The following is a 22,190-nucleotide window of genomic DNA, read 5'->3' on the forward strand; positions in this document are numbered from 1 at the left end:
GTTTCTGTTAGAACTTTTCTACTTCTAACTACAGGTTCATAAATGAATACATTTGAAAATGGAATGCATCAACAGAACGGTGTTGGCAGTATAAAAATATCTACAGCACCTTGTATTCCCAGGTGGTCTCCCATCCAAGTACTAACCAGGCCCAACACTGCTTAGCTTCCAAGATCAGATGAGATTGGGCGTATCCAGTGTGGTGTGGCTGTAGATGAGCTTTGTGGTTTCTGTTAAAACTTTTCTACTTCTAACTACTGGTTCATAAATGAATACGTTTTAAAATGGAATGCATCAACAGAACGGTGTTGGCAGTATAAAAATATCTACAGCACCTTGTATTCCCAGTTGTTCTCCCATCCAAGTTCTAACCAGGCCCAACACTGCTTAGCTTCGAAGATGAGATGCGATTGGGCGTATCCAGTGTGGTGTGGCTGTAGATGAGCTTTGTGGTTTCTGTTAGAACTTTTCTACTTCTAACTACTGGTTCATAAATGAATACGTTTGAAAATGGAATGCATCAACAGAACGGTGTTGGCAGTATAAAAATATCTACAGCACCTTGTATTCCCAGGTGGGCTCCCATCCAAGTACTAACCAGGTCCAACACTGCTTAGCTTCCAAGATCAGATGAGATTGGGCATATCCAATGTGGTATGGCTCTAGATGAGCTTTGTGGTTTCTGTTAGAACTTTTCTACTTCTAACTACAGGTTCATAAATGAATACGTTTGAAAATGGAATGCATCAACAGAATGGTGTTGGCAGTATAAAAATATCTACAGCACCTTGTATTCCCAGGTGGTCTCCCATCAAAGTACTAACCAGGTCCAACACTGCTTAGCTTCCAAGATCAGATGAGATTAAGCGTATCCAATGTGGTATGGCTGTAGATGAGCTTTGTGGTTTCTGTTAGAACTTTTCTACTTCTAACTACAGGTTCATAAATGAATACGTTTGAAAATGGAAGGCATCAACAGAACGGTGTTGGCAGTATAAAAATATCTACAGCACCTTGTATTCCCAGGTGGGCTCCCATCCAAGTACTAACCAGGTCCAACACTGCTTAGCTTCCAAGATCAGATGAGATTGTGCGTATCCAGTGTGGTGTGGCTGCAGATGAGCTTTGTGGTTTCTGTTAGAACTTTTCTACTTCTAACTACTGGTTCATAAATGAATACGTTTGAAAATGGAATGCATCAACAGAACGGTGTTGGCAGTATAAAAATATCTACAGCACCTTGTATTCCCAGATGGTTTCCCATCCAAGTACTAACCTAGCCCAACACTGCTTAGCTTCCAAGATCAGATGAGATTGGGCGTACCCAGTGTGGTGTGGCTGTAGATGACCTTTGTGGTTTCTGTTAGAACTTTTCTACTTCTAACTACTGGTTCATAAATGAGGATGTTTGAAAATGGAATGCATCAACAGAACGGTGTTGGCAGTATAAAAATATCTACAGCACCTTGTAGTCCCAGGTGGTCTCCCATCCAAGTACTAACCAGGTCCAACACTGCTTAGCTTCCAAGATCAGATGAGATTGGGCGTATCCAGTGTGGTGTGGCTGTAGATGAGCTTTGTGGTTTCTGTTAGAACTTTTCTACTTCTAACAATTGGTTCATAAATGAATACGTTTGAAAATGGAATGCATCAACAGAACGGTGTTGGCAGTATAAAAATATCTACAGTACCTTGTATTCCCAGGTGGGCTCCCATCCAAGTACTAACCAGGTACAACACTGCTTAGCTTCCAAGATCAGATGAGATTGGGCGTATCCAGTGTGGTGTGGCTGTAGATGAGCTTTGTGGTTTCTGTTAGAACTTTTCTACTTCTAACTACTGGTTCATAAATGAATACGTTTGAAAATGGAATGCATCAACAGAACGGTGTTGGCAGTATAAAAATATCTACAGCACCTTGTATTCCCAGGTGGTCTCCCATCCAAGTACTAACCAGGTCCAACACTGCTTAGCTTCCAAGATCAGATGAGATTGGGCGTATCCAATGTGGTATAGCTGTAGATGAGCTTTGTGTTTTCTGTTAGAACTTTTCTACTTCTAACTACTGGTTCGTAAATGAATACGTTTGAAAATGGAATGCATCAACAGAACGGTGTTGGCAGTATAAAAATATCTACAGCACCTTGTATTCCCAGGTGGTCTCCCATCCAAGTACTAACCAGGCCCAACACTGCTTAGCTTCCAAGATCAGATGAGATTGGGCGTATCCAGTGTGGTGTGGCTGTAGATGAGCTTTGTGTTTTCTGTTAGAACTTTTCTACTTCTAACTACTGGTTCGTAAATGAATACGTTTGAAAATGGAATGCATCAACAGAACGGCGTTGGCAGTATAAAAATATCTACAGCTCCTTGTATTCTCAGGTGGTCTCCCATCCAAGAACTAACCAGGCCAAACACTGCTTAGCTTCCAAGATCAGATGAGTTTGGGCGTATCCAATGTCGTGTGGCTGTAGATGAGCTGTGTGGTTTCTGTTAGAACTTTTCTACTTCTAACTACTGGTTCATAAATAAGTACGTTTGAAAATGGAATGCATCAACAGAACGGTGTTGGCAGTATAAAAATATCTACAGCTCCTTGTATTCTCAGGTGGTCTCCCATCCAAGAACTAACCAGGCCAAACACTGCTTAGCTTCCAAGATCAGATGAGTTTGGGCGTATCCAATGTCGTGTGGCTGTAGATGAGCTGTGTGGTTTCTGTTAGAACTTTTCTACTTCTAACTACTGGTTCATAAATAAGTACGTTTGAAAATGGAATGCATCAACAGAACGGTGTTGGCAGTATAAAAATATCTACAGCACCTTGTATTCCCAGGTGGTCACCCATCCAAATACTAACCAGGCCCAACACTGCTTAGCTTCCACGATCAGATGAGATTGGGCGTAACAAGTGTGGTGTGGCTGTAGATGAGCTTTGTGTTTTCTGTTAGAACTTTGCTACTTCTAACTACTGGTTCATAAATGAATACGTTTGAAAATGGAGTGCATCAACAGAACGGTGTTGGCAGTATAAAAATATCTACAGCACCTTGTATTCCCAGGTGGTCTCCCATCCAAGCACTAACCAGGCCCAACACTGCTTAGATTCCAAGATCAGACGAGATTGGGCGTATCCAGTGTGGTGTGGCTGTAGATGAGCTTTGTGGTTTCTATTAGAACTTTTCTACTTCTAACTACTGGTTCATAAATGAATACGTTTGAAAATGGAATGCATCAACAGAACGGTGTTGGCAGTATAAAAATATCTACAGCACCTTGTATTCCCAGGTGGTCTCCTATCCAAGTACTAACCAGGCCCAACACTGCTTAGCTTCCAAGATCAGATGAGATTTGGCGTATCCAGTGTGGTGTGTCTGTAGATGAGCTTTGTGGTTTCTGTTAGAACTTTTCTACTTCTAACTACTGGTTCATAAATGAGTACGTTTGAAAATGGAATGCATCAACAGAACGGTGTTGGCAGTATAAAAATATCTACAGCTCCTTGTATTCTCAGGTGGTCTCCCATCCAAGAACTAACCAGGCCAAACACTGCTTAGCTTCCAAGATCAGATGAGTTTGGGCGTATCCAATGTCGTGTGGCTGTAGATGAGCTGTGTGGTTTCTGTTAGAACTTTTCTACTTCTAACTACTGGTTCATAAATAAGTACGTTTGAAAATGGAATGCATCAACAGAACGGTGTTGGCAGTATAAAAATATCTACAGCACCTTGTATTCCCAGGTGGTCACCCATCCAAATACTAACCAGGCCCAACACTGCTTAGCTTCCACGATCAGATGAGATTGGGCGTAACAAGTGTGGTGTGGCTGTAGATGAGCTTTGTGTTTTCTGTTAGAACTTTGCTACTTCTAACTACTGGTTCATAAATGAATACGTTTGAAAATGGAGTGCATCAACAGAACGGTGTTGGCAGTATAAAAATATCTACAGCACCTTGTATTCCCAGGTGGTCTCCCATCCAAGCACTAACCAGGCCCAACACTGCTTAGATTCCAAGATCAGACGAGATTGGGCGTATCCAGTGTGGTGTGGCTGTAGATGAGCTTTGTGGTTTCTATTAGAACTTTTCTACTTCTAACTACTGGTTCATAAATGAATATGTTTGAAAATGGAATGCATCAACAGAACGGTGTTGGCAGTATAAAAATTTCTACAGCACCTTGTATTCCCAGGTGGTCTCCCATGCAAGTACTAACCAGTTCCAACACTGCTTAGCTTCCAAGATCAGATGAGATTGGGCGTATCCAGTGTGGTGTGGCTGTAGATTAGCTTTGTGGTTTCTGTTAGAACTGTTCTACTTCTAACTACTGGTTCATAAATGAATACATTTGAAAATGGAATGCATCAACAGAACGGTGTTGGCAGTATAAAAATATCTACAGCACCTTGTATTCCCAGGTGGTCTACCATCCAAGTACTAACCAGGCCCAACACTGCTTAGCTTCCAAGATCAGATGAGATTGGGCGTATCCAGTGTGGTGTGGCTGTAGATGAGCTTTGTGGTTTCTGTTAGAACTTTTCTACTTCTAACTACTGGTTCATAAATGAATACATTTGAAAATGGAATGCATCAACAGAACGGTGTTGGCAGTATAAAAATATCTACAGCACCTTAAATTCCCAGTTGGTCTCCCATCCAAGTACTAACCAGGCCCAACACTGCTTAGCTTTCAAGATCAGATGAGTTTGGGCGTATCCAATGTGGTGTGGCTGTAGATGAGCTGTGTGGTTTCTGTTAGAACTTTTCTACTTCTAACTACTGGTTCATAAATGAATACGTTTGAAAATGGAATGCATCAACAGAACGGTGTTGGCAGTATAAAAATATCTACAGCACCTTGTATTCCCAGGTGGTCTCCCATCCAAGTACTAACCAGGCCCAACACTGCTTAGCTTCCAAGATCAGATGAGTTTGGGAGTATCCAATGTGGTGTGGCTTTAGATGAGCTGTGTGGTTTCTGTTAGAACTTTTCTACTTCTAACTACTGGTTCATAAATGAATACGTTTGAAAATGGAATGCATCAACAGAACGGTGTTGGCAGTATAAAAATATCTACAGCACCTTGTATTCCCAGGTGGTCTCCTATCCAAGTACTAACCAGGCCCAACACTGCTTAGCTTCCAAGATCAGATGAGATTTGGCGTATCCAGTGTGGTGTGTCTGTAGATGAGCTTTGTGGTTTCTGTTAGAACTTTTCTACTTCTAACTACTGGTTCATAAATGAGTACGTTTGAAAATGGAATGCATTAACAGAACGGTGTTGGCAGTATAAAAATATCTACAGCTCCTTGTATTTTCAGGTGGTCTCCCATCCAAGAACTAACCAGGCCAAACACTGCTTAGCTTCCAAGATCAGATGAGTTTGGGCGTATCCAATGTCGTGTGGCTGTAGATGAGCTGTGTGGTTTCTGTTAGAACTTTTCTACTTCTAACTACTGGTTCATAAATAAGTACGTTTGAATATGGAATGCATCAACAGAACGGTGTTGGCAGTATAAAAATATCTACAGCACCTTGTATTCCCAGGTGGTCTCCCATCCAAGTACTAACCAGGCCCAACACTGCTTAGCTTCCAAGATCAGATGAGATTGGGCGTATCCAGTGTGGTGTGGCTGTAGATGAGCTTTGTGGTTTCTGTTAGAACTTTTCTACTTCTAACTACTGGTTCATAAATGAATACGTTTGAAAATGGAATGCATCAACAGAACGGTGTTGGCAGTATAAAAATATCTACAGCACCTTGTATTCCCAGTTGGTCTCCCATCCAAGTACTAACCAGGCCCAACACTGCTTAGCTTCCAAGATCAGATGAGTTTGGGCGTATCCAATGTGGTGTGGCTGTAGATGAGCTGTGTGGTTTCTGTTAGAACTTTTCTACTTCTAACTACTGGTTCATAAATGAATACGTTTGAAAATGGAATGCATCAACAGAACGGTGTTGGCAGTATAAAAAATATCTACAGCACCTTGTATTCCCAGGTGGTCTCCTATCCAAGTACTAACCAGGCCCAACACTGCTTAGCTTCCAAGATAAGATGAGATTGGGCGTATCCAGTGTGGTGTGGCTGTAGATGAGCTTTGTGGTTTCTGTTTGAACTTTTCTACTTCTAACTACTGGTTCATAAATGAATAAGTTTGAAAATGGAATGGATCAACAGAACGGTGTTGGCAGTATAAAAATATCTACAGCACCTTGTATTCCCAGGTGTTCTCCCATCCAAGTACTAACCAGGCCCAACACTGCTTAGCTTCCAAGATCAGATGAGATTGGGCGTATCCAGTGTGGTGTGGCTGTAGATGAGCTTCGTGGTTTCTGTTAAAACTTTTCTACTTCTAACTACTGGTTCATAAATGAATACGTTAGAAAATGGAATGCATCAACAGAACGGTGTTTGCAGTATAAAAATATCTACAGCACCTTGTATTCCCAGGTGGGCTCCCATCCAAGTACTAACCAGGTCCAACACTGCTTAGCTTCCAAGATCAGATGAGATTGGGCATATCCAATGTGGTATGGCTGTAGATGAGCTTTGTGGTTTCTGTTAGAACTTTTCTACTTCTAACTACAGGTTCATAAATGAATACGTTTGAAAATGGAATGCATCAACAGAATGGTGTTGGCAGTATAAAAATATCTACAGCACCTTGTATTCCCAGGTGGTCTCCCATCAAAGTACTAACCAGGTCCAACACTGCTTAGCTTCCAAGATCAGATGAGATTAAGCGTATCCAGTGTGGTGTGGCTGTAGATGAGCTTTGTGGTTTCTGTTAGAACTTTTCTACTTCTAACTACTGGTTCATAAATGAATACGTTTGAAAATGGAATGCATCAACAGAACGGTGTTGGCAGTATAAAAATATCTACAGCACCTTGTATTCCCAGGTGGTCTCCCATCCAAGTACTAACCAGGTCCAACACTGCTTAGCTTCCAAGATCAGATGAGATTGGGCGTATCCAATGTGGTATAGCTGTAGATGAGCTTTGTGTTTTCTGTTAGAACTTTTCTACTTCTAACTACTGGTTCGTAAATGAATACGTTTGAAAATGGAATGCATCAACAGAACGGTGTTGGCAGTATAAAAATATCTACAGCACCTTGTATTCCCAGGTGGTCTCCCATCCAAGTACTAACCAGGCCCAACACTGCTTAGCTTCCAAGATCAGATGAGATTGGGCGTATCCAGTGTGGTGTGGCTGTAGATGAGCTTTGTGTTTTCTGTTAGAACTTTTCTACTTCTAACTACTGGTTCGTAAATGAATACGTTTGAAAATGGAATGCATCAACAGAACGGCGTTGGCAGTATAAAAATATCTACAGCTCCTTGTATTCTCAGGTGGTCTCCCATCCAAGAACTAACCAGGCCAAACACTGCTTAGCTTCCAAGATCAGATGAGTTTGGGCGTATCCAATGTCGTGTGGCTGTAGATGAGCTGTGTGGTTTCTGTTAGAACTTTTCTACTTCTAACTACTGGTTCATAAATAAGTACGTTTGAAAATGGAATGCATCAACAGAACGGTGTTGGCAGTATAAAAATATCTACAGCTCCTTGTATTCTCAGGTGGTCTCCCATCCAAGAACTAACCAGGCCAAACACTGCTTAGCTTCCAAGATCAGATGAGTTTGGGCGTATCCAATGTCGTGTGGCTGTAGATGAGCTGTGTGGTTTCTGTTAGAACTTTTCTACTTCTAACTACTGGTTCATAAATAAGTACGTTTGAAAATGGAATGCATCAACAGAACGGTGTTGGCAGTATAAAAATATCTACAGCACCTTGTATTCCCAGGTGGTCACCCATCCAAATACTAACCAGGCCCAACACTGCTTAGCTTCCACGATCAGATGAGATTGGGCGTAACAAGTGTGGTGTGGCTGTAGATGAGCTTTGTGTTTTCTGTTAGAACTTTGCTACTTCTAACTACTGGTTCATAAATGAATACGTTTGAAAATGGAGTGCATCAACAGAACGGTGTTGGCAGTATAAAAATATCTACAGCACCTTGTATTCCCAGGTGGTCTCCCATCCAAGCACTAACCAGGCCCAACACTGCTTAGATTCCAAGATCAGACGAGATTGGGCGTATCCAGTGTGGTGTGGCTGTAGATGAGCTTTGTGGTTTCTATTAGAACTTTTCTACTTCTAACTACTGGTTCATAAATGAATACGTTTGAAAATGGAATGCATCAACAGAACGGTGTTGGCAGTATAAAAATATCTACAGCACCTTGTATTCCCAGGTGGTCTCCTATCCAAGTACTAACCAGGCCCAACACTGCTTAGCTTCCAAGATCAGATGAGATTTGGCGTATCCAGTGTGGTGTGTCTGTAGATGAGCTTTGTGGTTTCTGTTAGAACTTTTCTACTTCTAACTACTGGTTCATAAATGAGTACGTTTGAAAATGGAATGCATCAACAGAACGGTGTTGGCAGTATAAAAATATCTACAGCTCCTTGTATTCTCAGGTGGTCTCCCATCCAAGAACTAACCAGGCCAAACACTGCTTAGCTTCCAAGATCAGATGAGTTTGGGCGTATCCAATGTCGTGTGGCTGTAGATGAGCTGTGTGGTTTCTGTTAGAACTTTTCTACTTCTAACTACTGGTTCATAAATAAGTACGTTTGAAAATGGAATGCATCAACAGAACGGTGTTGGCAGTATAAAAATATCTACAGCACCTTGTATTCCCAGGTGGTCACCCATCCAAATACTAACCAGGCCCAACACTGCTTAGCTTCCACGATCAGATGAGATTGGGCGTAACAAGTGTGGTGTGGCTGTAGATGAGCTTTGTGTTTTCTGTTAGAACTTTGCTACTTCTAACTACTGGTTCATAAATGAATACGTTTGAAAATGGAGTGCATCAACAGAACGGTGTTGGCAGTATAAAAATATCTACAGCACCTTGTATTCCCAGGTGGTCTCCCATCCAAGCACTAACCAGGCCCAACACTGCTTAGATTCCAAGATCAGACGAGATTGGGCGTATCCAGTGTGGTGTGGCTGTAGATGAGCTTTGTGGTTTCTATTAGAACTTTTCTACTTCTAACTACTGGTTCATAAATGAATATGTTTGAAAATGGAATGCATCAACAGAACGGTGTTGGCAGTATAAAAATTTCTACAGCACCTTGTATTCCCAGGTGGTCTCCCATGCAAGTACTAACCAGTTCCAACACTGCTTAGCTTCCAAGATCAGATGAGATTGGGCGTATCCAGTGTGGTGTGGCTGTAGATTAGCTTTGTGGTTTCTGTTAGAACTGTTCTACTTCTAACTACTGGTTCATAAATGAATACATTTGAAAATGGAATGCATCAACAGAACGGTGTTGGCAGTATAAAAATATCTACAGCACCTTGTATTCCCAGGTGGTCTACCATCCAAGTACTAACCAGGCCCAACACTGCTTAGCTTCCAAGATCAGATGAGATTGGGCGTATCCAGTGTGGTGTGGCTGTAGATGAGCTTTGTGGTTTCTGTTAGAACTTTTCTACTTCTAACTACTGGTTCATAAATGAATACATTTGAAAATGGAATGCATCAACAGAACGGTGTTGGCAGTATAAAAATATCTACAGCACCTTAAATTCCCAGTTGGTCTCCCATCCAAGTACTAACCAGGCCCAACACTGCTTAGCTTTCAAGATCAGATGAGTTTGGGCGTATCCAATGTGGTGTGGCTGTAGATGAGCTGTGTGGTTTCTGTTAGAACTTTTCTACTTCTAACTACTGGTTCATAAATGAATACGTTTGAAAATGGAATGCATCAACAGAACGGTGTTGGCAGTATAAAAATATCTACAGCACCTTGTATTCCCAGGTGGTCTCCCATCCAAGTACTAACCAGGCCCAACACTGCTTAGCTTCCAAGATCAGATGAGTTTGGGAGTATCCAATGTGGTGTGGCTTTAGATGAGCTGTGTGGTTTCTGTTAGAACTTTTCTACTTCTAACTACTGGTTCATAAATGAATACGTTTGAAAATGGAATGCATCAACAGAACGGTGTTGGCAGTATAAAAATATCTACAGCACCTTGTATTCCCAGGTGGTCTCCTATCCAAGTACTAACCAGGCCCAACACTGCTTAGCTTCCAAGATCAGATGAGATTTGGCGTATCCAGTGTGGTGTGTCTGTAGATGAGCTTTGTGGTTTCTGTTAGAACTTTTCTACTTCTAACTACTGGTTCATAAATGAGTACGTTTGAAAATGGAATGCATTAACAGAACGGTGTTGGCAGTATAAAAATATCTACAGCTCCTTGTATTTTCAGGTGGTCTCCCATCCAAGAACTAACCAGGCCAAACACTGCTTAGCTTCCAAGATCAGATGAGTTTGGGCGTATCCAATGTCGTGTGGCTGTAGATGAGCTGTGTGGTTTCTGTTAGAACTTTTCTACTTCTAACTACTGGTTCATAAATAAGTACGTTTGAATATGGAATGCATCAACAGAACGGTGTTGGCAGTATAAAAATATCTACAGCACCTTGTATTCCCAGGTGGTCTCCCATCCAAGTACTAACCAGGCCCAACACTGCTTAGCTTCCAAGATCAGATGAGATTGGGCGTATCCAGTGTGGTGTGGCTGTAGATGAGCTTTGTGGTTTCTGTTAGAACTTTTCTACTTCTAACTACTGGTTCATAAATGAATACGTTTGAAAATGGAATGCATCAACAGAACGGTGTTGGCAGTATAAAAATATCTACAGCACCTTGTATTCCCAGTTGGTCTCCCATCCAAGTACTAACCAGGCCCAACACTGCTTAGCTTCCAAGATCAGATGAGTTTGGGCGTATCCAATGTGGTGTGGCTGTAGATGAGCTGTGTGGTTTCTGTTAGAACTTTTCTACTTCTAACTACTGGTTCATAAATGAATACGTTTGAAAATGGAATGCATCAACAGAACGGTGTTGGCAGTATAAAAAATATCTACAGCACCTTGTATTCCCAGGTGGTCTCCTATCCAAGTACTAACCAGGCCCAACACTGCTTAGCTTCCAAGATAAGATGAGATTGGGCGTATCCAGTGTGGTGTGGCTGTAGATGAGCTTTGTGGTTTCTGTTTGAACTTTTCTACTTCTAACTACTGGTTCATAAATGAATAAGTTTGAAAATGGAATGGATCAACAGAACGGTGTTGGCAGTATAAAAATATCTACAGCACCTTGTATTCCCAGGTGTTCTCCCATCCAAGTACTAACCAGGCCCAACACTGCTTAGCTTCCAAGATCAGATGAGATTGGGCGTATCCAGTGTGGTGTGGCTGTAGATGAGCTTCGTGGTTTCTGTTAAAACTTTTCTACTTCTAACTACTGGTTCATAAATGAATACGTTAGAAAATGGAATGCATCAACAGAACGGTGTTTGCAGTATAAAAATATCTACAGCACCTTGTATTCCCAGGTGGGCTCCCATCCAAGTACTAACCAGGTCCAACACTGCTTAGCTTCCAAGATCAGATGAGATTGGGCATATCCAATGTGGTATGGCTGTAGATGAGCTTTGTGGTTTCTGTTAGAACTTTTCTACTTCTAACTACAGGTTCATAAATGAATACGTTTGAAAATGGAATGCATCAACAGAATGGTGTTGGCAGTATAAAAATATCTACAGCACCTTGTATTCCCAGGTGGTCTCCCATCAAAGTACTAACCAGGTCCAACACTGCTTAGCTTCCAAGATCAGATGAGATTAAGCGTATCCAATGTGGTATGGCTGTAGATGAGCTTTGTGGTTTCTGTTAGAACTTTTCTACTTCTAACTACAGGTTCATAAATGAATACGTTTGAAAATGGAATGCATCAACAGAACGGTGTTGGCAGTATAAAAATATCTACAGCACCTTGTATTCCCAGGTGGTCTCCCATCCAAGTACTAACCAGGCCCAACACTGCTTAGCTTCCAAGATCAGATGAGATTGGGCGTATCCAGTGTGGTTTGGATGTAGACGAGCTTTGTGGTTTCTGTTAGAACTTTTCTACTTCTAACTACTGGTTCATAAATGAATACGTTAGAAAATGGAATGCATCAACAGAACGGTGTTGGCAGTATAAAAATATCTACAGCACCTTGTATTCCCAGGTGGTCTCCCATCCAAGTACTAACCAGGCCCAACAATGCGTAGCTTCCAAGATCAGATGAGATTGGGCATATCCAGTGTGGTGTGGCTGTACATGAGCTTTGTGGTTTCTGTTAGAACTTTTCTACTTCTAACTACTGGTTCATAAATGAAAACGTTTGAAAATGGAATGCATCAACAGAACGGTGTTGGCAGTATAAAAATATCTACAGCACCTTGTATTCCCAGGTGGTCTCCCATCCAAGTACTAACCAGGCCCAACACTGCTTAGCTTCCAAGATCAGATGAGATTGGGCGTATCCAGTGTAGCGTGGCAGTAGATGAGCTTTGTGGTTTCTGTTAGAACTTGTCTACTTCTAACTACTGGTTCATAAATGAGGATGTTTGAAAATGGAATGCATCAACAGAACGGTGTTGGCAGTATAAAAATATCTACAGCACCTTGTAGTCCCAGGTGGTCTCCCATCCAAGTACTAACCAGGTCCAACACTGCTTAGCTTCCAAGATCAGATGAGATTGGGCGTATCCAGTGTGGTGTGGCTGTAGATGAGCTTTGTGGTTTCTGTTAGAACTTTTCTACTTCTAACAATTGGTTCATAAATGAATACGTTTGAAAATGGAATGCATCAACAGAACGGTGTTGGCAGTATAAAAATATCTACAGTACCTTGTATTCCCAGGTGGGCTCCCATCCAAGTACTAACCAGGTACAACACTGCTTAGCTTCCAAGATCAGATGAGATTGGGCGTATCCAGTGTGGTGTGGCTGTAGATGAGCTTTGTGGTTTCTGTTAGAACTTTTCTACTTCTAACTACTGGTTCATAAATGAATACGTTTGAAAATGGAATGCATCAACAGAACGGTGTTGGCAGTATTAAAATATCTACAGCACCTTGTATTCCCAGGTGGTTTCCCATCCAAGTACTAACCTAGCCCAACACTGCTTAGCTTCCAAGATCAGATGAGATTGGGCGTATCCAGTGTGGTGTGGCTGTAGATGAGCTTTGTGGTTTCTGTTAGAACTTTTCTACTTCTAACTACTGGTTCATAAATGAATACGTTTGAAAATGGAATGCATCAACAGAACGGTGTTGGCAGTATAAAAATATCTACAGCACCTTGTATTCCCAGGTGGTCTCCCATCCAAGTACTAACCAGGTCCAGCACTGCTTAGCTTCCAAGATCAGATGAGATTGGGCGTATCCAATGTGGTATAGCTGTAGATGAGCTTTGTGTTTTCTGTTAGAACTTTTCTACTTCTAACTACTGGTTCGTAAATGAATACGTTTGAAAATGGAATGCATCAACAGAACGGTGTTGGCAGTATAAAAATATCTACAGCACCTTGTATTCCCAGGTGGTCTCCCATCCAACTACTAACCAGGCCCAACACTGCTTAGCTTCCAAGATCAGATGAGATTGGGCGTATCCAGTGTGGTGTGGCTGTAGATGAGCTTTGTGTTTTCTGTTAGAACTTTTCTACTTCTAACTACTGGTTCGTAAATGAATACGTTTGAAAATGGAATGCATCAACAGAACGGTGTTGGCAGTATAAAAATATCTACAGCACCTTGTATTCCCAGGTGGTCTTCCATCCAAGCACTAACCAGGCCCAACACTGTTTAGCTTCCAAGATCAGACGAGATTGGGCGTATCCAGTGTGGTGTGGCTGTAGATGAGCTTTGTGGTTTCTATTAGAACTTTTCTACTTCTAACTACTGGTTCATAAATGAATACGTTTGAAAATGGAATGCATCAACAGAACAGTGTTGGCAGTATAAAAATATCTACAGCACCTTGTATTCCCAGGTGGTCTCCCATCCAAGTACTAACCAGGCCCAACACTGCTTAGCTTCCAAGATCAGATGAGATTGGGCGTATACAGTGTGGTTTGGATGTAGATGAGCTTTGTGGTTTCTGTTAGAACTTTTCTACTTCTAACTACTGGTTCATAAATGAATACGTTAGAAAATGGAATGCATCAACAGAACGGTGTTGGCAGTATAAAAATATCTACAGCACCTTGTATTCCCAGGTGGTCTCCCATCCAAGTACTAACCAGGCCCAACACTGCGTAGCTTCCAAGATCAGATGAGATTGGGCATATCCAGTGTGGTGTGGCTGTACATGAGCTTTGTGGTTTCTGTTAGAACTTTTCTACTTCTAACTACTGGTTCATAAATGAAAACGTTTGAAAATGGAATGCATCAACAGAACGGTGTTGGCAGTATAAAAATATCTACAGCACCTTGTATTCCCAGGTGGTCTCCCATCCAAGTACTAACCAGGCCCAACACTGCTTAGCTTCCAAGATCAGATGAGATTGGGCGTATCCAGTGTAGCGTGGCTGTAGATGAGCTTTGTGGTTTCTGTTAGAACTTGTCTACTTCTAACTACTGGTTCATAAATGAAAACGTTTGAAAATGGAATGCATCAACAGAACGGTGTTGGCAGTATAAAAATTTCTACAGCACCTTGTATTCCCAGGTGGTCTACCATCCAAGTACTAACCAGGCCCAACACTGCTTAGCTTCCAAGATCAGATGAGATTGGGCGTATCCAGTGTGGTGTGGCTGTAGATGAGCTTTGTGGTTTCTGTTAGAACTTTTCTACTTCTAACTACTGGTTCATAAATAAATACGTTTGAAAATGGAATGCATCAACAGAACGGTGTTGGCAGTATAAAAATATCTACAGCACCTTGTATTCCCAGGTGGTCTCCCATCCAAGTACTAACCAGGCCAAACACTGCTTAGCTTCCAAGATCAGATGAGTTTGGGCGTATCCAATGAGGTGTGGCTTTAGATGAGCTGTGTGGTTTCTGTTAGAACTTTTCTACTTCTAACTACTGGTTCATAAATGAATACGTTTGAAAATGGAATGCATCAACAGAACGGTGTTGGCAGTATAAAAATATCTACAGCACCTTGTATTCCCAGGTGGTCTCCTATCCAAGTACTAACCAGGCCCAACACTGCTTAGCTTCCAAGATCAGATGAGATTAGGCGTATCCAGTCTGATGTGGCTGTAGATGAGCTTTGTGGTTTCTGTTAGAACTTTTCTACTTCTAACTACTGGTTCATAAATGAATACGTTTTAAAATGGAATGCATCAACAAAACGGTGTTGGCAGTATAAAAATATCTACAGCACCGTGTATTCCCAGGTGGTCTCCCATCCAAGTACTAACCAGGCCCAACACTGCTTAGCTTCCAAGATCAGATGAGATTGGGCGTATCCAGTGTGGTGTGGCTGTAGATGAGCTTTGTGGTTTCTGTTAGAACTTTTCTACTTCTAACTACTGGTTCATAAATTAATACGTTTTAAGTTGGAATGCATCAACAGAACGGTGTTGGCAGTATAAAAATATCTACAGCACCTTGTATTCCCAGGTGGTCTCCCATCCAAGTACTAACCAGGCCCTACACTGCTTAGCTTCCAAGATCAGATGAGATTGGGAGTATCCAGTATGGTGTGGCTGTAGATAAGCTTTGTGGTTTCTGTTAGAACTTTTCTACTTCTAAATACTGGTTCATAAATGATTACATTTGAAAATGGAATGCATCAACAGAACGGTGTTGGCAGTATAAAAATATCTACAGCACCTTCTATTCCCAGGTGGTCTCCCATCCAAGTACTAACCAGGCCCAACACTGCTTAGCTTCCAAGATCAGATGAGATTAGGCGTATCCAGTCTGGTGTGGCTGTAGATGAGCTTTGTGGTTTCTGTTAGAACTTTTCTACTTCTAACTACTGGTTCATAAATGAATACGTTTTAAAATGGAATGCATCAACAGAACGGTGTTGGCAGTATAAAAATATCTACAGCACCTTGTATTCCCAGGTGGTCTCCCATCCAAGTACTAACCAGGCCCAACACTGCTTAGCTTCCAAGATCAGATGAGATTGGGCGTATCCAGTGTGGTGTGGCTGTAGATGAGCTTTGTGGTTTCTGTTAGAACGTTTCTACTTCTAACTACTGGTTCATAAATTAATACGTTTGAAAATGGAATGCATCAACAGAACGGTGTTGGCAGTATAAAAATATCTACAGCACCTTGTATTCCCAGGTGGTCTCCTATCCAAGTACTAACCAGGCCCAACATTGCTTAGCTTCCAAGATCAGATGATATTGGGCGTATCCAGTCTGGTGTGGCTGTAGATGAGCTTTGTGGTTTCTGTTAGAACTTTTCTACTTCTAACTACTGGTTCATAAATGAATACGTTTTAAAATGGAATGCATCAACAGAACGGTGTTGGCAGTATAAAAATATCTACAGCACCTTGTATTCCCAGGTGGTCTCCCATCCAAGTACTAACCAGGCCCAACACTGCTTAGCTTCCAAGATCAGATGAGATTGGGCGTATCCAGTGTGGTGTGGCTGTACATAAGCTTTGTGGTTTCTGTTAGAACTTTTCTACTTCTAACTACTGGTTCATAAATGAATACGTTTTAAAATGGAATGCATCAACAGAACGGTGTTGGCAGTATAAAAATATCTACAGCACCTTGTATTCCCAGGTGGTCTCCCATCCAAGTACTAACCAGGCCCAACACTGCTTAGCTTTCAAGATCAGATGAGATTGGGCGTATCCAGTGTGGTGTGGCTGTAGATTAGCTTTGTGGTTTCTGTTAGAACTTTTCTACTTCTAACTACTGGTTCATAAATTAATACGTTTGAAAATGGAATGCATCAACAGAACGGTGTTGGCAGTATAAAAATATCTACAGCACCTTGTATTCCCAGGTGGTCTCCTATCCAAGTACTAATCAGGCCCAACATTGCTTAGCTTCCAAGATCAGATGAGATTGGGCGTATCCAGTCTAGTGTGGCTGTAGATGAGCTTTGTGGTTTCTGTTAGAACTTTTCTACTTCTAACTACTGGTTCATAAATAAATACGTTTTAAAATGGAATGCATCAACAGAACGGTGTTGGCAGTATAAAAATATCTACAGCACCTTGTATTCCCAGGTGGTCTCCCATCCAAGTACTAACCAGGCCCAACACTGCTTAGCTTCCAAGATCAGATGAGATTGGGCGTATCCAGTGTGGTGTGGCTGTAGATAAGCTTTGTGGTTTCTGTTAGAACTTTTCTACTTCTAACTACTGGTTCATAAATGAATACGTTTGAAAATGGAATGCATCAACAGAACGGTGTTGGCAGTATAAAAATATCTACAGCACCTTGTATTCCCAGGTGGTCTCCCCTCCAAGTACTAACCAGGCCCAACACGGCTTAGCTTCCAAGATCAGATGAGTTTGGGTGTATCCAGTCTGGTGTGGCTGTAGATTAGCTGTGTGGTTTCTGTTAGAACTTTTCTACTTCTAACTACTGGTTCATAAATGAATACGTTTTAAAAGGAATGCATCAACAGAACGGTGATGGCAGTATAAAAATATCTACAGCACCTTGTATTCCCAGGTGGTCTCCCATCCAAATACTAACCAGGCCCAACACTGCTTAGCTTCCAAGATCAGATGAGATTGGGCGTATCCAGTGTGGTGTGGCTGTAGATGAGCTTTGTGGTTTCTGTTAGAACTTTTCTACTTCTAACTACTGGTTCATAAATGAATACGTTTGAAAATGGAATGCATCAACAGAACAGTGTTGGCAGTATAAAAATATCTATAGCACCTTGTATTCCCGGGTGGTCTCCCATCCAAGTACTAACCAGGTACAACACTGCTTAGCTTCCAAGATCAGATGAGATTGGGCGTTTCCAGTGTGGTGTGGCTGTAGATGAACTTTGTGGTTTCTGTTAGAACTTTTCTACTTCTAACTACTGGTTCATAAATGAATACGTTTGAAAATGGAATGCATCAACAGAACGGTGTTGGCAGTATAAAAATATCTACAGCACCTTGTATTCCCAGGTGGTCTCCCATCCAAGTACTAACCAGGCCCAACACTGCTCAGCTTCCAAGATCAGATGAGATTGGGCGTATCCAGTGTGGTGTGGCTGTAGATGAGCTTTGTGGTTTCTGTTAGAACTTTTCTACTTCTAACTACTGGTTCATAAATGAATACGTTTGAAAATGGAATGCATCAACAGAACGGTGTTGGCAGTATAAAAATATCTTCAGCACCTTGTATTCCCAGGTGGTCTCCCATCCAGGTACTAACCAGGCACAACACTGCTTAGCTTCCAAGATCAGATGAGATTGGGCGTATCCAGTGTGGTGTGGCTGTAGTTGACCTTTGTGGTTTCTGTTAGAACTTTTCTACTTCTAACTACTGGTTCATAAATGAAGACGTTTGAAAATGGAATGCATCAACAGAACGGTGTTGGCAGTATAAAAATATCTACAGCACCTTGTATTCCCAGGTGGTCTCCCATGCAAGTACTAACCAGGCCCAACATTGCTTAGCTTCCAAGATCAGATGAGATTGGGCGTATCCAGTGTGGTGTGGCTGTAGACAAGCTTTGTGATTTCTGTCAGAACTTTTCTACTTCTAACTACTGGTTCATAAATGAATACGTTTGAAAATGGAATGCATCAACAGAACGGTGTTGGCAGTATAAAAATATCTACAGCACCTTGTATTCCCAGGTGGTCTCCCATTCAAGTACTAACCAGGCCCAACAATGCTTAGCTTCCAAGATCAGATGAGATTGGGCGTATCCAGTGTGGTGTGGCTGTAGATGAACTTTGTGGTTTCTGTTAGAACTTTTCTACTTCTAACTACTGGTTCATAAATGAATACGTTTGAAAATGGAATGCATCAACAGAACGGTGTTGGCAGTATAAAAATATCTACAGCACCTTGTATTCCCAGGTGGTCTCCCATCCAAGTACTAACCATGCCCAACACTACATAGCTTCCAAGATCAGATGAGATTGGGAGTATCCAGTGTGGCTGTAGATGAGCTTTGTGGTTTCTGTTAGAACTTTTCTACTTCTAACTACTGGTTCATAAATGAATACGTTTGAAAATGGAATGCATCAAAAGAACGGTGTTGGCAGTATAAAAATATCTACAGCACCTTGTATTCCCAGGTGGTCTCCCATGCAAGTACTAACCAGGCCCAACATTGCTTAGCTTCCAAGATCAGATGAGATTGGGCGTATCCAGTGTGGTGTGGCTGTAGATGAACTTCGTGGTTTCTGTTAGAACTTTTCTACTACTAACTACTGGTTCATAAATGAATACGTTTGAAAAGGGAATGCATCAACAGAACGGTGTTGGCAGTATAAAAATATCTACAGCACCTTGTATTCCCAGGTGGTCTCCCATCCAAGTACTAACCATGCCCAACACTGCATAGCTTCCCAGATCAGATGAGATTGGGCGTATCCAGTGTGGTGTGGCTGTAGATGAGCTTTGTGGTTTCTGTTAGAACTTTTCTACTTCTAACTACTGGTTCATAAATGAATACGTTTGAAAATGGAATGCATCAACAGAACGGTGTTGGCAGTATAAAAATATCTATAGCACCTTGTATTCTCAGGTGGTCTCCCATCCAAGTACTAACCAGTCCCAACACTGCTTAGCTTCCAAGATCAGATGAGATTTGGCGTATCCAGTGTGGTGTGGCTGTAAATGAGCTTTGTGGTTTCTGTTAGAACTTTTCTACTTCTAACTACTGGTTCATAAATGAATAAGTTTGAAAATGGAATGCATCAACAGAACGGTGTTGGCAGTATAAAAATATCTACAGCACCTTGTATTCTCAGGTGGTCTCCCATCCAAGTACTAACCAAGCCCAACACTGCTTAGCTTCCAAGATCAGATGAGATTGGGCGTATCCAGTGTGGTGTGGCTGTAGATGAGCTTTGTGGTTTCTGTTAGAACTTTTCTACTTCTAACTACTGGTTCATAAATGAGTACGCTTTAAAATGGAATGCATCAACAGAACGGTGTTGGCAGTATAAAAATATCTACAGCACCTTGTATTCCCAGGTGGTCTCCCATCCAAGTACTAACCAGTCCCAACACTGCTTAGCTTCCAAGATCAGATGAGATTGGGCGTATCCAGTGTGGTGTGGCTGTAGATGAGCTTTGTGGTTTCTGTTAGAACTTTTCTACTTCTAACTACTGGTTCATAAATGAATAAGTTTGAAAATGGAATGCATCAACAGAACGGTGTTGGCAGTATAAAAATATCTACAGCACCTTGTATTCCCAGGTGGTCTCCCATCCAGGTACTAACCAGGCCCAACACTGCTTAGCTTTCAAGATCAGAGGAGATAGGGCGTATCCAGTCTGGTGTGGCTGTAGGTAAGCTTTGTGGTTTCTGTTAGAACTTTTCTACTTCTAACTACTGGTTCATAAATGAATACGTTTGAAAATGGAATGCATCAACAGAACGGTGTTGGCAGTATAAAAATATCTACAGCACCTTGTATTCCCAGGTGGTCTGCCATCCAAGTACTAACCAGGCCCAACATTGCTTAGCTTCCAAGATCAGATGAGATTGGGCGTATCCAGTGTGGTGTGGCTGTAGATGAGCTTTGTGGTTTCTCTTAGAACTTTTCTACTTCTAACTACTGGTTCATAAATGAGTACGTTTTAAAATGGAATGCATCAACAGAACGGTGTTGGCAGTATAAAAATATCTACAGCACCTTGTATTCCCAGGTGGTCTCCCATCCAAGTACTAACCAGGCCCAACACTGCTTAGCTTCCAAGATCAGATGAGATTGGGCGTATCCAGTGTGGTGTGGCTGTAGATGAGCTTTGTGGTTTCTGTTAGAACTTTTCTACTTCTAACTACTGCTTCATAAATGAATACGTTTGAAAATGGAATGCATCAACAGATCGGTGTTGGCAGTATAAAAATATCTACAGCACCTTGTATTCCCAGGTGGTCTCCCATCCAAGTACTAACCAGGCCCAACACTGCTTAGCTTCCAAGATCAGATGAGATTGGGCGTATCCAGTGTAGTGTGGCTGTAGATGAGCTTTGTGGTTTCTGTTAGAACTTTTCTACTTCTAACTACTGCTTCATAAATGAATACGTTTGAAAATGGAATGCATCAACAGAATGGTGTTGGCAGTATAAAAATATCTACAGCACCTTGTATTCCCAGGTGGTCTCCCATCCAAGTACTAACCATGCCCAACACTGCTTAGCTTCCAAGATCAGATGAGATTGGGTGTATCCAGTGTGGTGTGGCTGTAGATGAGCTTTGTGGTTTCTGTTAGAACTTTTCTACTTCTAACTACTGGTTCATAAATGAATACGTTTGAAAATGGAATGCATCAACAGAACAGTGTTGGCAGTATAAAAATATCTACAGCACCTTGTATTCCCGGGTGGTCTCCCATCCAAGTACTAACCAGGTACAACACTGCTTAGCTTCCAAGATCAGATGAGATTGGGCGTTTCCAGTGTGGTGTGGCTGTAGATGAACTTTGTGGTTTCTGTTAGAACTTTTCTACTTCTAACTACTGGTTCATAAATGAATACGTTTGAAAATGGAATGCATCAACAGAACGGTGTTGGCAGTATAAAAATATCTACAGCACCTTGTATTCCCAGGTGGTCTCCCATCCAAGTACTAACCAGGCCCAACACTGCTCAGCTTCCAAGATCAGATGAGATTGGGCGTATCCAGTGTGGTGTGGCTGTAGATGAGCTTTGTGGTTTCTGTTAGAACTTTTCTACTTCTAACTACTGGTTCATAAATGAATACGTTTGAAAATGGAATGCATCAACAGAACGGTGTTGGCAGTATAAAAATATCTACAGCACCTTGTATTCCCAGGTGGTCTCCCATCCAGGTACTAACCAGGCACAACACTGCTTAGCTTCCAAGATCAGATGAGATTGGGCGTATCCAGTGTGGTGTGGCTGTAGTTGACCTTTGTGGTTTCTGTTACAACTTTTCTACTTCTAACTACTGGTTCATAAATGAAGACGTTTGAAAATGGAATGCATCAACAGAACGGTGTTGGCAGTATAAAAATATCTACAGCACCTTGTATTCCCAGGTGGTCTCCCATGCAAGTACTAACCAGGCCCAACATTGCTTAGCTTCCAAGATCAGATGAGATTGGGCGTATCCAGTGTGGTGTGGCTGTAGACAAGCTTTGTGATTTCTGTCAGAACTTTTCTACTTCTAACTACTGGTTCATAAATGA

The 22,190-nt window shown here is 41.7% G+C and overlaps 50 non-coding genes and 48 pseudogenes across 50 annotated transcripts; all 98 read right to left on the reverse strand.

Annotated features, from left to right (window-relative positions):
* Positions 1-97: 97 nt before the first annotated feature.
* On the reverse strand, positions 98-216 carry LOC134900347 (5S ribosomal RNA). The gene has a single exon (XR_010173860.1). It is a non-coding gene; the product is annotated as a 5S ribosomal RNA (ribosomal RNA).
* A 107-nt stretch (positions 217-323) lies between these two features.
* On the reverse strand, positions 324-442 carry LOC134898335 (5S ribosomal RNA; annotated as a pseudogene).
* Positions 443-549: 107 nt separating this feature from the next.
* LOC134888026 (5S ribosomal RNA) lies at positions 550-668 on the reverse strand (annotated as a pseudogene).
* Positions 669-775: 107 nt separating this feature from the next.
* LOC135070058 (5S ribosomal RNA) lies at positions 776-894 on the reverse strand. The gene has a single exon (XR_010256232.1). It is a non-coding gene; the product is annotated as a 5S ribosomal RNA (ribosomal RNA).
* Positions 895-1,001: 107 nt separating this feature from the next.
* On the reverse strand, positions 1,002-1,120 carry LOC134890045 (5S ribosomal RNA; annotated as a pseudogene).
* Positions 1,121-1,227: 107 nt separating this feature from the next.
* LOC135069209 (5S ribosomal RNA) lies at positions 1,228-1,346 on the reverse strand. The gene has a single exon (XR_010255397.1). It is a non-coding gene; the product is annotated as a 5S ribosomal RNA (ribosomal RNA).
* A 107-nt stretch (positions 1,347-1,453) lies between these two features.
* Positions 1,454-1,572, reverse strand: LOC134885226 (5S ribosomal RNA). Its single transcript, XR_010169345.1, has one exon. It is a non-coding gene; the product is annotated as a 5S ribosomal RNA (ribosomal RNA).
* A 107-nt stretch (positions 1,573-1,679) lies between these two features.
* LOC134892107 (5S ribosomal RNA) lies at positions 1,680-1,798 on the reverse strand (annotated as a pseudogene).
* Positions 1,799-1,905: 107 nt separating this feature from the next.
* On the reverse strand, positions 1,906-2,024 carry LOC135061736 (5S ribosomal RNA). The gene has a single exon (XR_010248109.1). It is a non-coding gene; the product is annotated as a 5S ribosomal RNA (ribosomal RNA).
* Positions 2,025-2,131: 107 nt separating this feature from the next.
* LOC134900348 (5S ribosomal RNA) lies at positions 2,132-2,250 on the reverse strand. The gene has a single exon (XR_010173861.1). It is a non-coding gene; the product is annotated as a 5S ribosomal RNA (ribosomal RNA).
* A 107-nt stretch (positions 2,251-2,357) lies between these two features.
* Positions 2,358-2,476, reverse strand: LOC134894374 (5S ribosomal RNA; annotated as a pseudogene).
* A 107-nt stretch (positions 2,477-2,583) lies between these two features.
* Positions 2,584-2,702, reverse strand: LOC134894375 (5S ribosomal RNA; annotated as a pseudogene).
* Positions 2,703-2,809: 107 nt separating this feature from the next.
* LOC134889878 (5S ribosomal RNA) lies at positions 2,810-2,928 on the reverse strand (annotated as a pseudogene).
* A 107-nt stretch (positions 2,929-3,035) lies between these two features.
* Positions 3,036-3,154, reverse strand: LOC134889515 (5S ribosomal RNA; annotated as a pseudogene).
* A 107-nt stretch (positions 3,155-3,261) lies between these two features.
* LOC134891490 (5S ribosomal RNA) lies at positions 3,262-3,380 on the reverse strand (annotated as a pseudogene).
* A 107-nt stretch (positions 3,381-3,487) lies between these two features.
* LOC134894377 (5S ribosomal RNA) lies at positions 3,488-3,606 on the reverse strand (annotated as a pseudogene).
* Positions 3,607-3,713: 107 nt separating this feature from the next.
* Positions 3,714-3,832, reverse strand: LOC134889879 (5S ribosomal RNA; annotated as a pseudogene).
* Positions 3,833-3,939: 107 nt separating this feature from the next.
* LOC134889516 (5S ribosomal RNA) lies at positions 3,940-4,058 on the reverse strand (annotated as a pseudogene).
* A 107-nt stretch (positions 4,059-4,165) lies between these two features.
* LOC134892424 (5S ribosomal RNA) lies at positions 4,166-4,284 on the reverse strand (annotated as a pseudogene).
* Positions 4,285-4,391: 107 nt separating this feature from the next.
* LOC135061496 (5S ribosomal RNA) lies at positions 4,392-4,510 on the reverse strand. Its single transcript, XR_010247874.1, has one exon. It is a non-coding gene; the product is annotated as a 5S ribosomal RNA (ribosomal RNA).
* A 107-nt stretch (positions 4,511-4,617) lies between these two features.
* LOC134890814 (5S ribosomal RNA) lies at positions 4,618-4,736 on the reverse strand (annotated as a pseudogene).
* Positions 4,737-4,843: 107 nt separating this feature from the next.
* Positions 4,844-4,962, reverse strand: LOC134888700 (5S ribosomal RNA; annotated as a pseudogene).
* Positions 4,963-5,069: 107 nt separating this feature from the next.
* Positions 5,070-5,188, reverse strand: LOC134891491 (5S ribosomal RNA; annotated as a pseudogene).
* Positions 5,189-5,295: 107 nt separating this feature from the next.
* Positions 5,296-5,414, reverse strand: LOC134896003 (5S ribosomal RNA; annotated as a pseudogene).
* A 107-nt stretch (positions 5,415-5,521) lies between these two features.
* LOC134900349 (5S ribosomal RNA) lies at positions 5,522-5,640 on the reverse strand. The gene has a single exon (XR_010173862.1). It is a non-coding gene; the product is annotated as a 5S ribosomal RNA (ribosomal RNA).
* A 107-nt stretch (positions 5,641-5,747) lies between these two features.
* Positions 5,748-5,866, reverse strand: LOC135070408 (5S ribosomal RNA). The gene has a single exon (XR_010256574.1). It is a non-coding gene; the product is annotated as a 5S ribosomal RNA (ribosomal RNA).
* Positions 5,867-5,974: 108 nt separating this feature from the next.
* LOC134890018 (5S ribosomal RNA) lies at positions 5,975-6,093 on the reverse strand (annotated as a pseudogene).
* A 107-nt stretch (positions 6,094-6,200) lies between these two features.
* LOC135068218 (5S ribosomal RNA) lies at positions 6,201-6,319 on the reverse strand. Its single transcript, XR_010254422.1, has one exon. It is a non-coding gene; the product is annotated as a 5S ribosomal RNA (ribosomal RNA).
* A 107-nt stretch (positions 6,320-6,426) lies between these two features.
* LOC135069059 (5S ribosomal RNA) lies at positions 6,427-6,545 on the reverse strand. Its single transcript, XR_010255251.1, has one exon. It is a non-coding gene; the product is annotated as a 5S ribosomal RNA (ribosomal RNA).
* A 107-nt stretch (positions 6,546-6,652) lies between these two features.
* Positions 6,653-6,771, reverse strand: LOC134884825 (5S ribosomal RNA). Its single transcript, XR_010168957.1, has one exon. It is a non-coding gene; the product is annotated as a 5S ribosomal RNA (ribosomal RNA).
* A 107-nt stretch (positions 6,772-6,878) lies between these two features.
* On the reverse strand, positions 6,879-6,997 carry LOC135061737 (5S ribosomal RNA). Its single transcript, XR_010248110.1, has one exon. It is a non-coding gene; the product is annotated as a 5S ribosomal RNA (ribosomal RNA).
* Positions 6,998-7,104: 107 nt separating this feature from the next.
* Positions 7,105-7,223, reverse strand: LOC134900350 (5S ribosomal RNA). Its single transcript, XR_010173863.1, has one exon. It is a non-coding gene; the product is annotated as a 5S ribosomal RNA (ribosomal RNA).
* A 107-nt stretch (positions 7,224-7,330) lies between these two features.
* On the reverse strand, positions 7,331-7,449 carry LOC134894379 (5S ribosomal RNA; annotated as a pseudogene).
* A 107-nt stretch (positions 7,450-7,556) lies between these two features.
* On the reverse strand, positions 7,557-7,675 carry LOC134894380 (5S ribosomal RNA; annotated as a pseudogene).
* Positions 7,676-7,782: 107 nt separating this feature from the next.
* On the reverse strand, positions 7,783-7,901 carry LOC134889880 (5S ribosomal RNA; annotated as a pseudogene).
* Positions 7,902-8,008: 107 nt separating this feature from the next.
* LOC134889517 (5S ribosomal RNA) lies at positions 8,009-8,127 on the reverse strand (annotated as a pseudogene).
* Positions 8,128-8,234: 107 nt separating this feature from the next.
* Positions 8,235-8,353, reverse strand: LOC134891492 (5S ribosomal RNA; annotated as a pseudogene).
* A 107-nt stretch (positions 8,354-8,460) lies between these two features.
* Positions 8,461-8,579, reverse strand: LOC134894381 (5S ribosomal RNA; annotated as a pseudogene).
* A 107-nt stretch (positions 8,580-8,686) lies between these two features.
* Positions 8,687-8,805, reverse strand: LOC134889881 (5S ribosomal RNA; annotated as a pseudogene).
* Positions 8,806-8,912: 107 nt separating this feature from the next.
* On the reverse strand, positions 8,913-9,031 carry LOC134889518 (5S ribosomal RNA; annotated as a pseudogene).
* Positions 9,032-9,138: 107 nt separating this feature from the next.
* LOC134892425 (5S ribosomal RNA) lies at positions 9,139-9,257 on the reverse strand (annotated as a pseudogene).
* Positions 9,258-9,364: 107 nt separating this feature from the next.
* LOC135061497 (5S ribosomal RNA) lies at positions 9,365-9,483 on the reverse strand. The gene has a single exon (XR_010247875.1). It is a non-coding gene; the product is annotated as a 5S ribosomal RNA (ribosomal RNA).
* A 107-nt stretch (positions 9,484-9,590) lies between these two features.
* Positions 9,591-9,709, reverse strand: LOC134890816 (5S ribosomal RNA; annotated as a pseudogene).
* A 107-nt stretch (positions 9,710-9,816) lies between these two features.
* Positions 9,817-9,935, reverse strand: LOC134888701 (5S ribosomal RNA; annotated as a pseudogene).
* A 107-nt stretch (positions 9,936-10,042) lies between these two features.
* On the reverse strand, positions 10,043-10,161 carry LOC134891493 (5S ribosomal RNA; annotated as a pseudogene).
* Positions 10,162-10,268: 107 nt separating this feature from the next.
* Positions 10,269-10,387, reverse strand: LOC134896004 (5S ribosomal RNA; annotated as a pseudogene).
* Positions 10,388-10,494: 107 nt separating this feature from the next.
* LOC134900351 (5S ribosomal RNA) lies at positions 10,495-10,613 on the reverse strand. Its single transcript, XR_010173864.1, has one exon. It is a non-coding gene; the product is annotated as a 5S ribosomal RNA (ribosomal RNA).
* A 107-nt stretch (positions 10,614-10,720) lies between these two features.
* On the reverse strand, positions 10,721-10,839 carry LOC135070410 (5S ribosomal RNA). The gene has a single exon (XR_010256576.1). It is a non-coding gene; the product is annotated as a 5S ribosomal RNA (ribosomal RNA).
* Positions 10,840-10,947: 108 nt separating this feature from the next.
* On the reverse strand, positions 10,948-11,066 carry LOC134890019 (5S ribosomal RNA; annotated as a pseudogene).
* A 107-nt stretch (positions 11,067-11,173) lies between these two features.
* Positions 11,174-11,292, reverse strand: LOC135068219 (5S ribosomal RNA). Its single transcript, XR_010254423.1, has one exon. It is a non-coding gene; the product is annotated as a 5S ribosomal RNA (ribosomal RNA).
* A 107-nt stretch (positions 11,293-11,399) lies between these two features.
* On the reverse strand, positions 11,400-11,518 carry LOC135069060 (5S ribosomal RNA). Its single transcript, XR_010255252.1, has one exon. It is a non-coding gene; the product is annotated as a 5S ribosomal RNA (ribosomal RNA).
* A 107-nt stretch (positions 11,519-11,625) lies between these two features.
* On the reverse strand, positions 11,626-11,744 carry LOC135070060 (5S ribosomal RNA). The gene has a single exon (XR_010256234.1). It is a non-coding gene; the product is annotated as a 5S ribosomal RNA (ribosomal RNA).
* Positions 11,745-11,851: 107 nt separating this feature from the next.
* On the reverse strand, positions 11,852-11,970 carry LOC135068557 (5S ribosomal RNA). The gene has a single exon (XR_010254753.1). It is a non-coding gene; the product is annotated as a 5S ribosomal RNA (ribosomal RNA).
* Positions 11,971-12,077: 107 nt separating this feature from the next.
* LOC134893426 (5S ribosomal RNA) lies at positions 12,078-12,196 on the reverse strand (annotated as a pseudogene).
* Positions 12,197-12,303: 107 nt separating this feature from the next.
* Positions 12,304-12,422, reverse strand: LOC134885235 (5S ribosomal RNA). The gene has a single exon (XR_010169353.1). It is a non-coding gene; the product is annotated as a 5S ribosomal RNA (ribosomal RNA).
* A 107-nt stretch (positions 12,423-12,529) lies between these two features.
* LOC134885228 (5S ribosomal RNA) lies at positions 12,530-12,648 on the reverse strand. The gene has a single exon (XR_010169346.1). It is a non-coding gene; the product is annotated as a 5S ribosomal RNA (ribosomal RNA).
* Positions 12,649-12,755: 107 nt separating this feature from the next.
* On the reverse strand, positions 12,756-12,874 carry LOC134892109 (5S ribosomal RNA; annotated as a pseudogene).
* Positions 12,875-12,981: 107 nt separating this feature from the next.
* Positions 12,982-13,100, reverse strand: LOC135061702 (5S ribosomal RNA). Its single transcript, XR_010248075.1, has one exon. It is a non-coding gene; the product is annotated as a 5S ribosomal RNA (ribosomal RNA).
* A 107-nt stretch (positions 13,101-13,207) lies between these two features.
* Positions 13,208-13,326, reverse strand: LOC135063747 (5S ribosomal RNA). Its single transcript, XR_010250070.1, has one exon. It is a non-coding gene; the product is annotated as a 5S ribosomal RNA (ribosomal RNA).
* A 107-nt stretch (positions 13,327-13,433) lies between these two features.
* LOC135061856 (5S ribosomal RNA) lies at positions 13,434-13,552 on the reverse strand. Its single transcript, XR_010248224.1, has one exon. It is a non-coding gene; the product is annotated as a 5S ribosomal RNA (ribosomal RNA).
* A 107-nt stretch (positions 13,553-13,659) lies between these two features.
* On the reverse strand, positions 13,660-13,778 carry LOC134888871 (5S ribosomal RNA; annotated as a pseudogene).
* Positions 13,779-13,885: 107 nt separating this feature from the next.
* On the reverse strand, positions 13,886-14,004 carry LOC135067408 (5S ribosomal RNA). Its single transcript, XR_010253624.1, has one exon. It is a non-coding gene; the product is annotated as a 5S ribosomal RNA (ribosomal RNA).
* A 107-nt stretch (positions 14,005-14,111) lies between these two features.
* LOC134889974 (5S ribosomal RNA) lies at positions 14,112-14,230 on the reverse strand (annotated as a pseudogene).
* A 107-nt stretch (positions 14,231-14,337) lies between these two features.
* Positions 14,338-14,456, reverse strand: LOC135066335 (5S ribosomal RNA). The gene has a single exon (XR_010252585.1). It is a non-coding gene; the product is annotated as a 5S ribosomal RNA (ribosomal RNA).
* Positions 14,457-14,563: 107 nt separating this feature from the next.
* On the reverse strand, positions 14,564-14,682 carry LOC135068083 (5S ribosomal RNA). The gene has a single exon (XR_010254290.1). It is a non-coding gene; the product is annotated as a 5S ribosomal RNA (ribosomal RNA).
* Positions 14,683-14,789: 107 nt separating this feature from the next.
* On the reverse strand, positions 14,790-14,908 carry LOC134894241 (5S ribosomal RNA; annotated as a pseudogene).
* A 107-nt stretch (positions 14,909-15,015) lies between these two features.
* Positions 15,016-15,134, reverse strand: LOC134892803 (5S ribosomal RNA; annotated as a pseudogene).
* Positions 15,135-15,241: 107 nt separating this feature from the next.
* Positions 15,242-15,360, reverse strand: LOC134901371 (5S ribosomal RNA). The gene has a single exon (XR_010174861.1). It is a non-coding gene; the product is annotated as a 5S ribosomal RNA (ribosomal RNA).
* A 107-nt stretch (positions 15,361-15,467) lies between these two features.
* Positions 15,468-15,586, reverse strand: LOC135060687 (5S ribosomal RNA). The gene has a single exon (XR_010247081.1). It is a non-coding gene; the product is annotated as a 5S ribosomal RNA (ribosomal RNA).
* Positions 15,587-15,693: 107 nt separating this feature from the next.
* LOC134889575 (5S ribosomal RNA) lies at positions 15,694-15,812 on the reverse strand (annotated as a pseudogene).
* Positions 15,813-15,919: 107 nt separating this feature from the next.
* LOC134900353 (5S ribosomal RNA) lies at positions 15,920-16,038 on the reverse strand. The gene has a single exon (XR_010173866.1). It is a non-coding gene; the product is annotated as a 5S ribosomal RNA (ribosomal RNA).
* A 107-nt stretch (positions 16,039-16,145) lies between these two features.
* Positions 16,146-16,264, reverse strand: LOC134895346 (5S ribosomal RNA; annotated as a pseudogene).
* A 107-nt stretch (positions 16,265-16,371) lies between these two features.
* LOC135063932 (5S ribosomal RNA) lies at positions 16,372-16,490 on the reverse strand. The gene has a single exon (XR_010250252.1). It is a non-coding gene; the product is annotated as a 5S ribosomal RNA (ribosomal RNA).
* Positions 16,491-16,597: 107 nt separating this feature from the next.
* LOC135061641 (5S ribosomal RNA) lies at positions 16,598-16,716 on the reverse strand. Its single transcript, XR_010248016.1, has one exon. It is a non-coding gene; the product is annotated as a 5S ribosomal RNA (ribosomal RNA).
* Positions 16,717-16,823: 107 nt separating this feature from the next.
* On the reverse strand, positions 16,824-16,942 carry LOC134893876 (5S ribosomal RNA; annotated as a pseudogene).
* Positions 16,943-17,049: 107 nt separating this feature from the next.
* LOC134900354 (5S ribosomal RNA) lies at positions 17,050-17,168 on the reverse strand. Its single transcript, XR_010173867.1, has one exon. It is a non-coding gene; the product is annotated as a 5S ribosomal RNA (ribosomal RNA).
* A 107-nt stretch (positions 17,169-17,275) lies between these two features.
* On the reverse strand, positions 17,276-17,394 carry LOC134892579 (5S ribosomal RNA; annotated as a pseudogene).
* Positions 17,395-17,500: 106 nt separating this feature from the next.
* On the reverse strand, positions 17,501-17,619 carry LOC135061917 (5S ribosomal RNA). Its single transcript, XR_010248283.1, has one exon. It is a non-coding gene; the product is annotated as a 5S ribosomal RNA (ribosomal RNA).
* A 107-nt stretch (positions 17,620-17,726) lies between these two features.
* On the reverse strand, positions 17,727-17,845 carry LOC134890898 (5S ribosomal RNA; annotated as a pseudogene).
* Positions 17,846-17,952: 107 nt separating this feature from the next.
* On the reverse strand, positions 17,953-18,071 carry LOC135066117 (5S ribosomal RNA). The gene has a single exon (XR_010252374.1). It is a non-coding gene; the product is annotated as a 5S ribosomal RNA (ribosomal RNA).
* A 107-nt stretch (positions 18,072-18,178) lies between these two features.
* LOC134891920 (5S ribosomal RNA) lies at positions 18,179-18,297 on the reverse strand (annotated as a pseudogene).
* Positions 18,298-18,404: 107 nt separating this feature from the next.
* LOC134885143 (5S ribosomal RNA) lies at positions 18,405-18,523 on the reverse strand. The gene has a single exon (XR_010169266.1). It is a non-coding gene; the product is annotated as a 5S ribosomal RNA (ribosomal RNA).
* Positions 18,524-18,630: 107 nt separating this feature from the next.
* LOC135067584 (5S ribosomal RNA) lies at positions 18,631-18,749 on the reverse strand. Its single transcript, XR_010253796.1, has one exon. It is a non-coding gene; the product is annotated as a 5S ribosomal RNA (ribosomal RNA).
* Positions 18,750-18,856: 107 nt separating this feature from the next.
* LOC134897814 (5S ribosomal RNA) lies at positions 18,857-18,970 on the reverse strand (annotated as a pseudogene).
* A 107-nt stretch (positions 18,971-19,077) lies between these two features.
* LOC135069095 (5S ribosomal RNA) lies at positions 19,078-19,196 on the reverse strand. Its single transcript, XR_010255285.1, has one exon. It is a non-coding gene; the product is annotated as a 5S ribosomal RNA (ribosomal RNA).
* A 107-nt stretch (positions 19,197-19,303) lies between these two features.
* On the reverse strand, positions 19,304-19,422 carry LOC134892645 (5S ribosomal RNA; annotated as a pseudogene).
* A 107-nt stretch (positions 19,423-19,529) lies between these two features.
* LOC134894259 (5S ribosomal RNA) lies at positions 19,530-19,648 on the reverse strand (annotated as a pseudogene).
* Positions 19,649-19,755: 107 nt separating this feature from the next.
* Positions 19,756-19,874, reverse strand: LOC135060525 (5S ribosomal RNA). Its single transcript, XR_010246919.1, has one exon. It is a non-coding gene; the product is annotated as a 5S ribosomal RNA (ribosomal RNA).
* Positions 19,875-19,981: 107 nt separating this feature from the next.
* On the reverse strand, positions 19,982-20,100 carry LOC135068116 (5S ribosomal RNA). The gene has a single exon (XR_010254322.1). It is a non-coding gene; the product is annotated as a 5S ribosomal RNA (ribosomal RNA).
* Positions 20,101-20,207: 107 nt separating this feature from the next.
* On the reverse strand, positions 20,208-20,326 carry LOC134895112 (5S ribosomal RNA; annotated as a pseudogene).
* Positions 20,327-20,433: 107 nt separating this feature from the next.
* On the reverse strand, positions 20,434-20,552 carry LOC135071000 (5S ribosomal RNA). The gene has a single exon (XR_010257146.1). It is a non-coding gene; the product is annotated as a 5S ribosomal RNA (ribosomal RNA).
* A 107-nt stretch (positions 20,553-20,659) lies between these two features.
* Positions 20,660-20,778, reverse strand: LOC134900355 (5S ribosomal RNA). The gene has a single exon (XR_010173868.1). It is a non-coding gene; the product is annotated as a 5S ribosomal RNA (ribosomal RNA).
* A 107-nt stretch (positions 20,779-20,885) lies between these two features.
* Positions 20,886-21,004, reverse strand: LOC135060768 (5S ribosomal RNA). The gene has a single exon (XR_010247158.1). It is a non-coding gene; the product is annotated as a 5S ribosomal RNA (ribosomal RNA).
* A 107-nt stretch (positions 21,005-21,111) lies between these two features.
* Positions 21,112-21,230, reverse strand: LOC135061006 (5S ribosomal RNA). The gene has a single exon (XR_010247399.1). It is a non-coding gene; the product is annotated as a 5S ribosomal RNA (ribosomal RNA).
* A 107-nt stretch (positions 21,231-21,337) lies between these two features.
* On the reverse strand, positions 21,338-21,456 carry LOC134885760 (5S ribosomal RNA). Its single transcript, XR_010169866.1, has one exon. It is a non-coding gene; the product is annotated as a 5S ribosomal RNA (ribosomal RNA).
* Positions 21,457-21,563: 107 nt separating this feature from the next.
* On the reverse strand, positions 21,564-21,682 carry LOC135066118 (5S ribosomal RNA). Its single transcript, XR_010252375.1, has one exon. It is a non-coding gene; the product is annotated as a 5S ribosomal RNA (ribosomal RNA).
* A 107-nt stretch (positions 21,683-21,789) lies between these two features.
* Positions 21,790-21,908, reverse strand: LOC134886536 (5S ribosomal RNA). The gene has a single exon (XR_010170616.1). It is a non-coding gene; the product is annotated as a 5S ribosomal RNA (ribosomal RNA).
* A 107-nt stretch (positions 21,909-22,015) lies between these two features.
* LOC134885144 (5S ribosomal RNA) lies at positions 22,016-22,134 on the reverse strand. Its single transcript, XR_010169267.1, has one exon. It is a non-coding gene; the product is annotated as a 5S ribosomal RNA (ribosomal RNA).
* Positions 22,135-22,190: the final 56 nt, after the last annotated feature.

The sequence above is a fragment of the Pseudophryne corroboree genome, chromosome 3, assembly GCF_028390025.1.
Source record: "Pseudophryne corroboree isolate aPseCor3 chromosome 3, aPseCor3.hap2, whole genome shotgun sequence".
Taxonomy (NCBI): Eukaryota; Metazoa; Chordata; class Amphibia; order Anura; family Myobatrachidae; genus Pseudophryne; species Pseudophryne corroboree.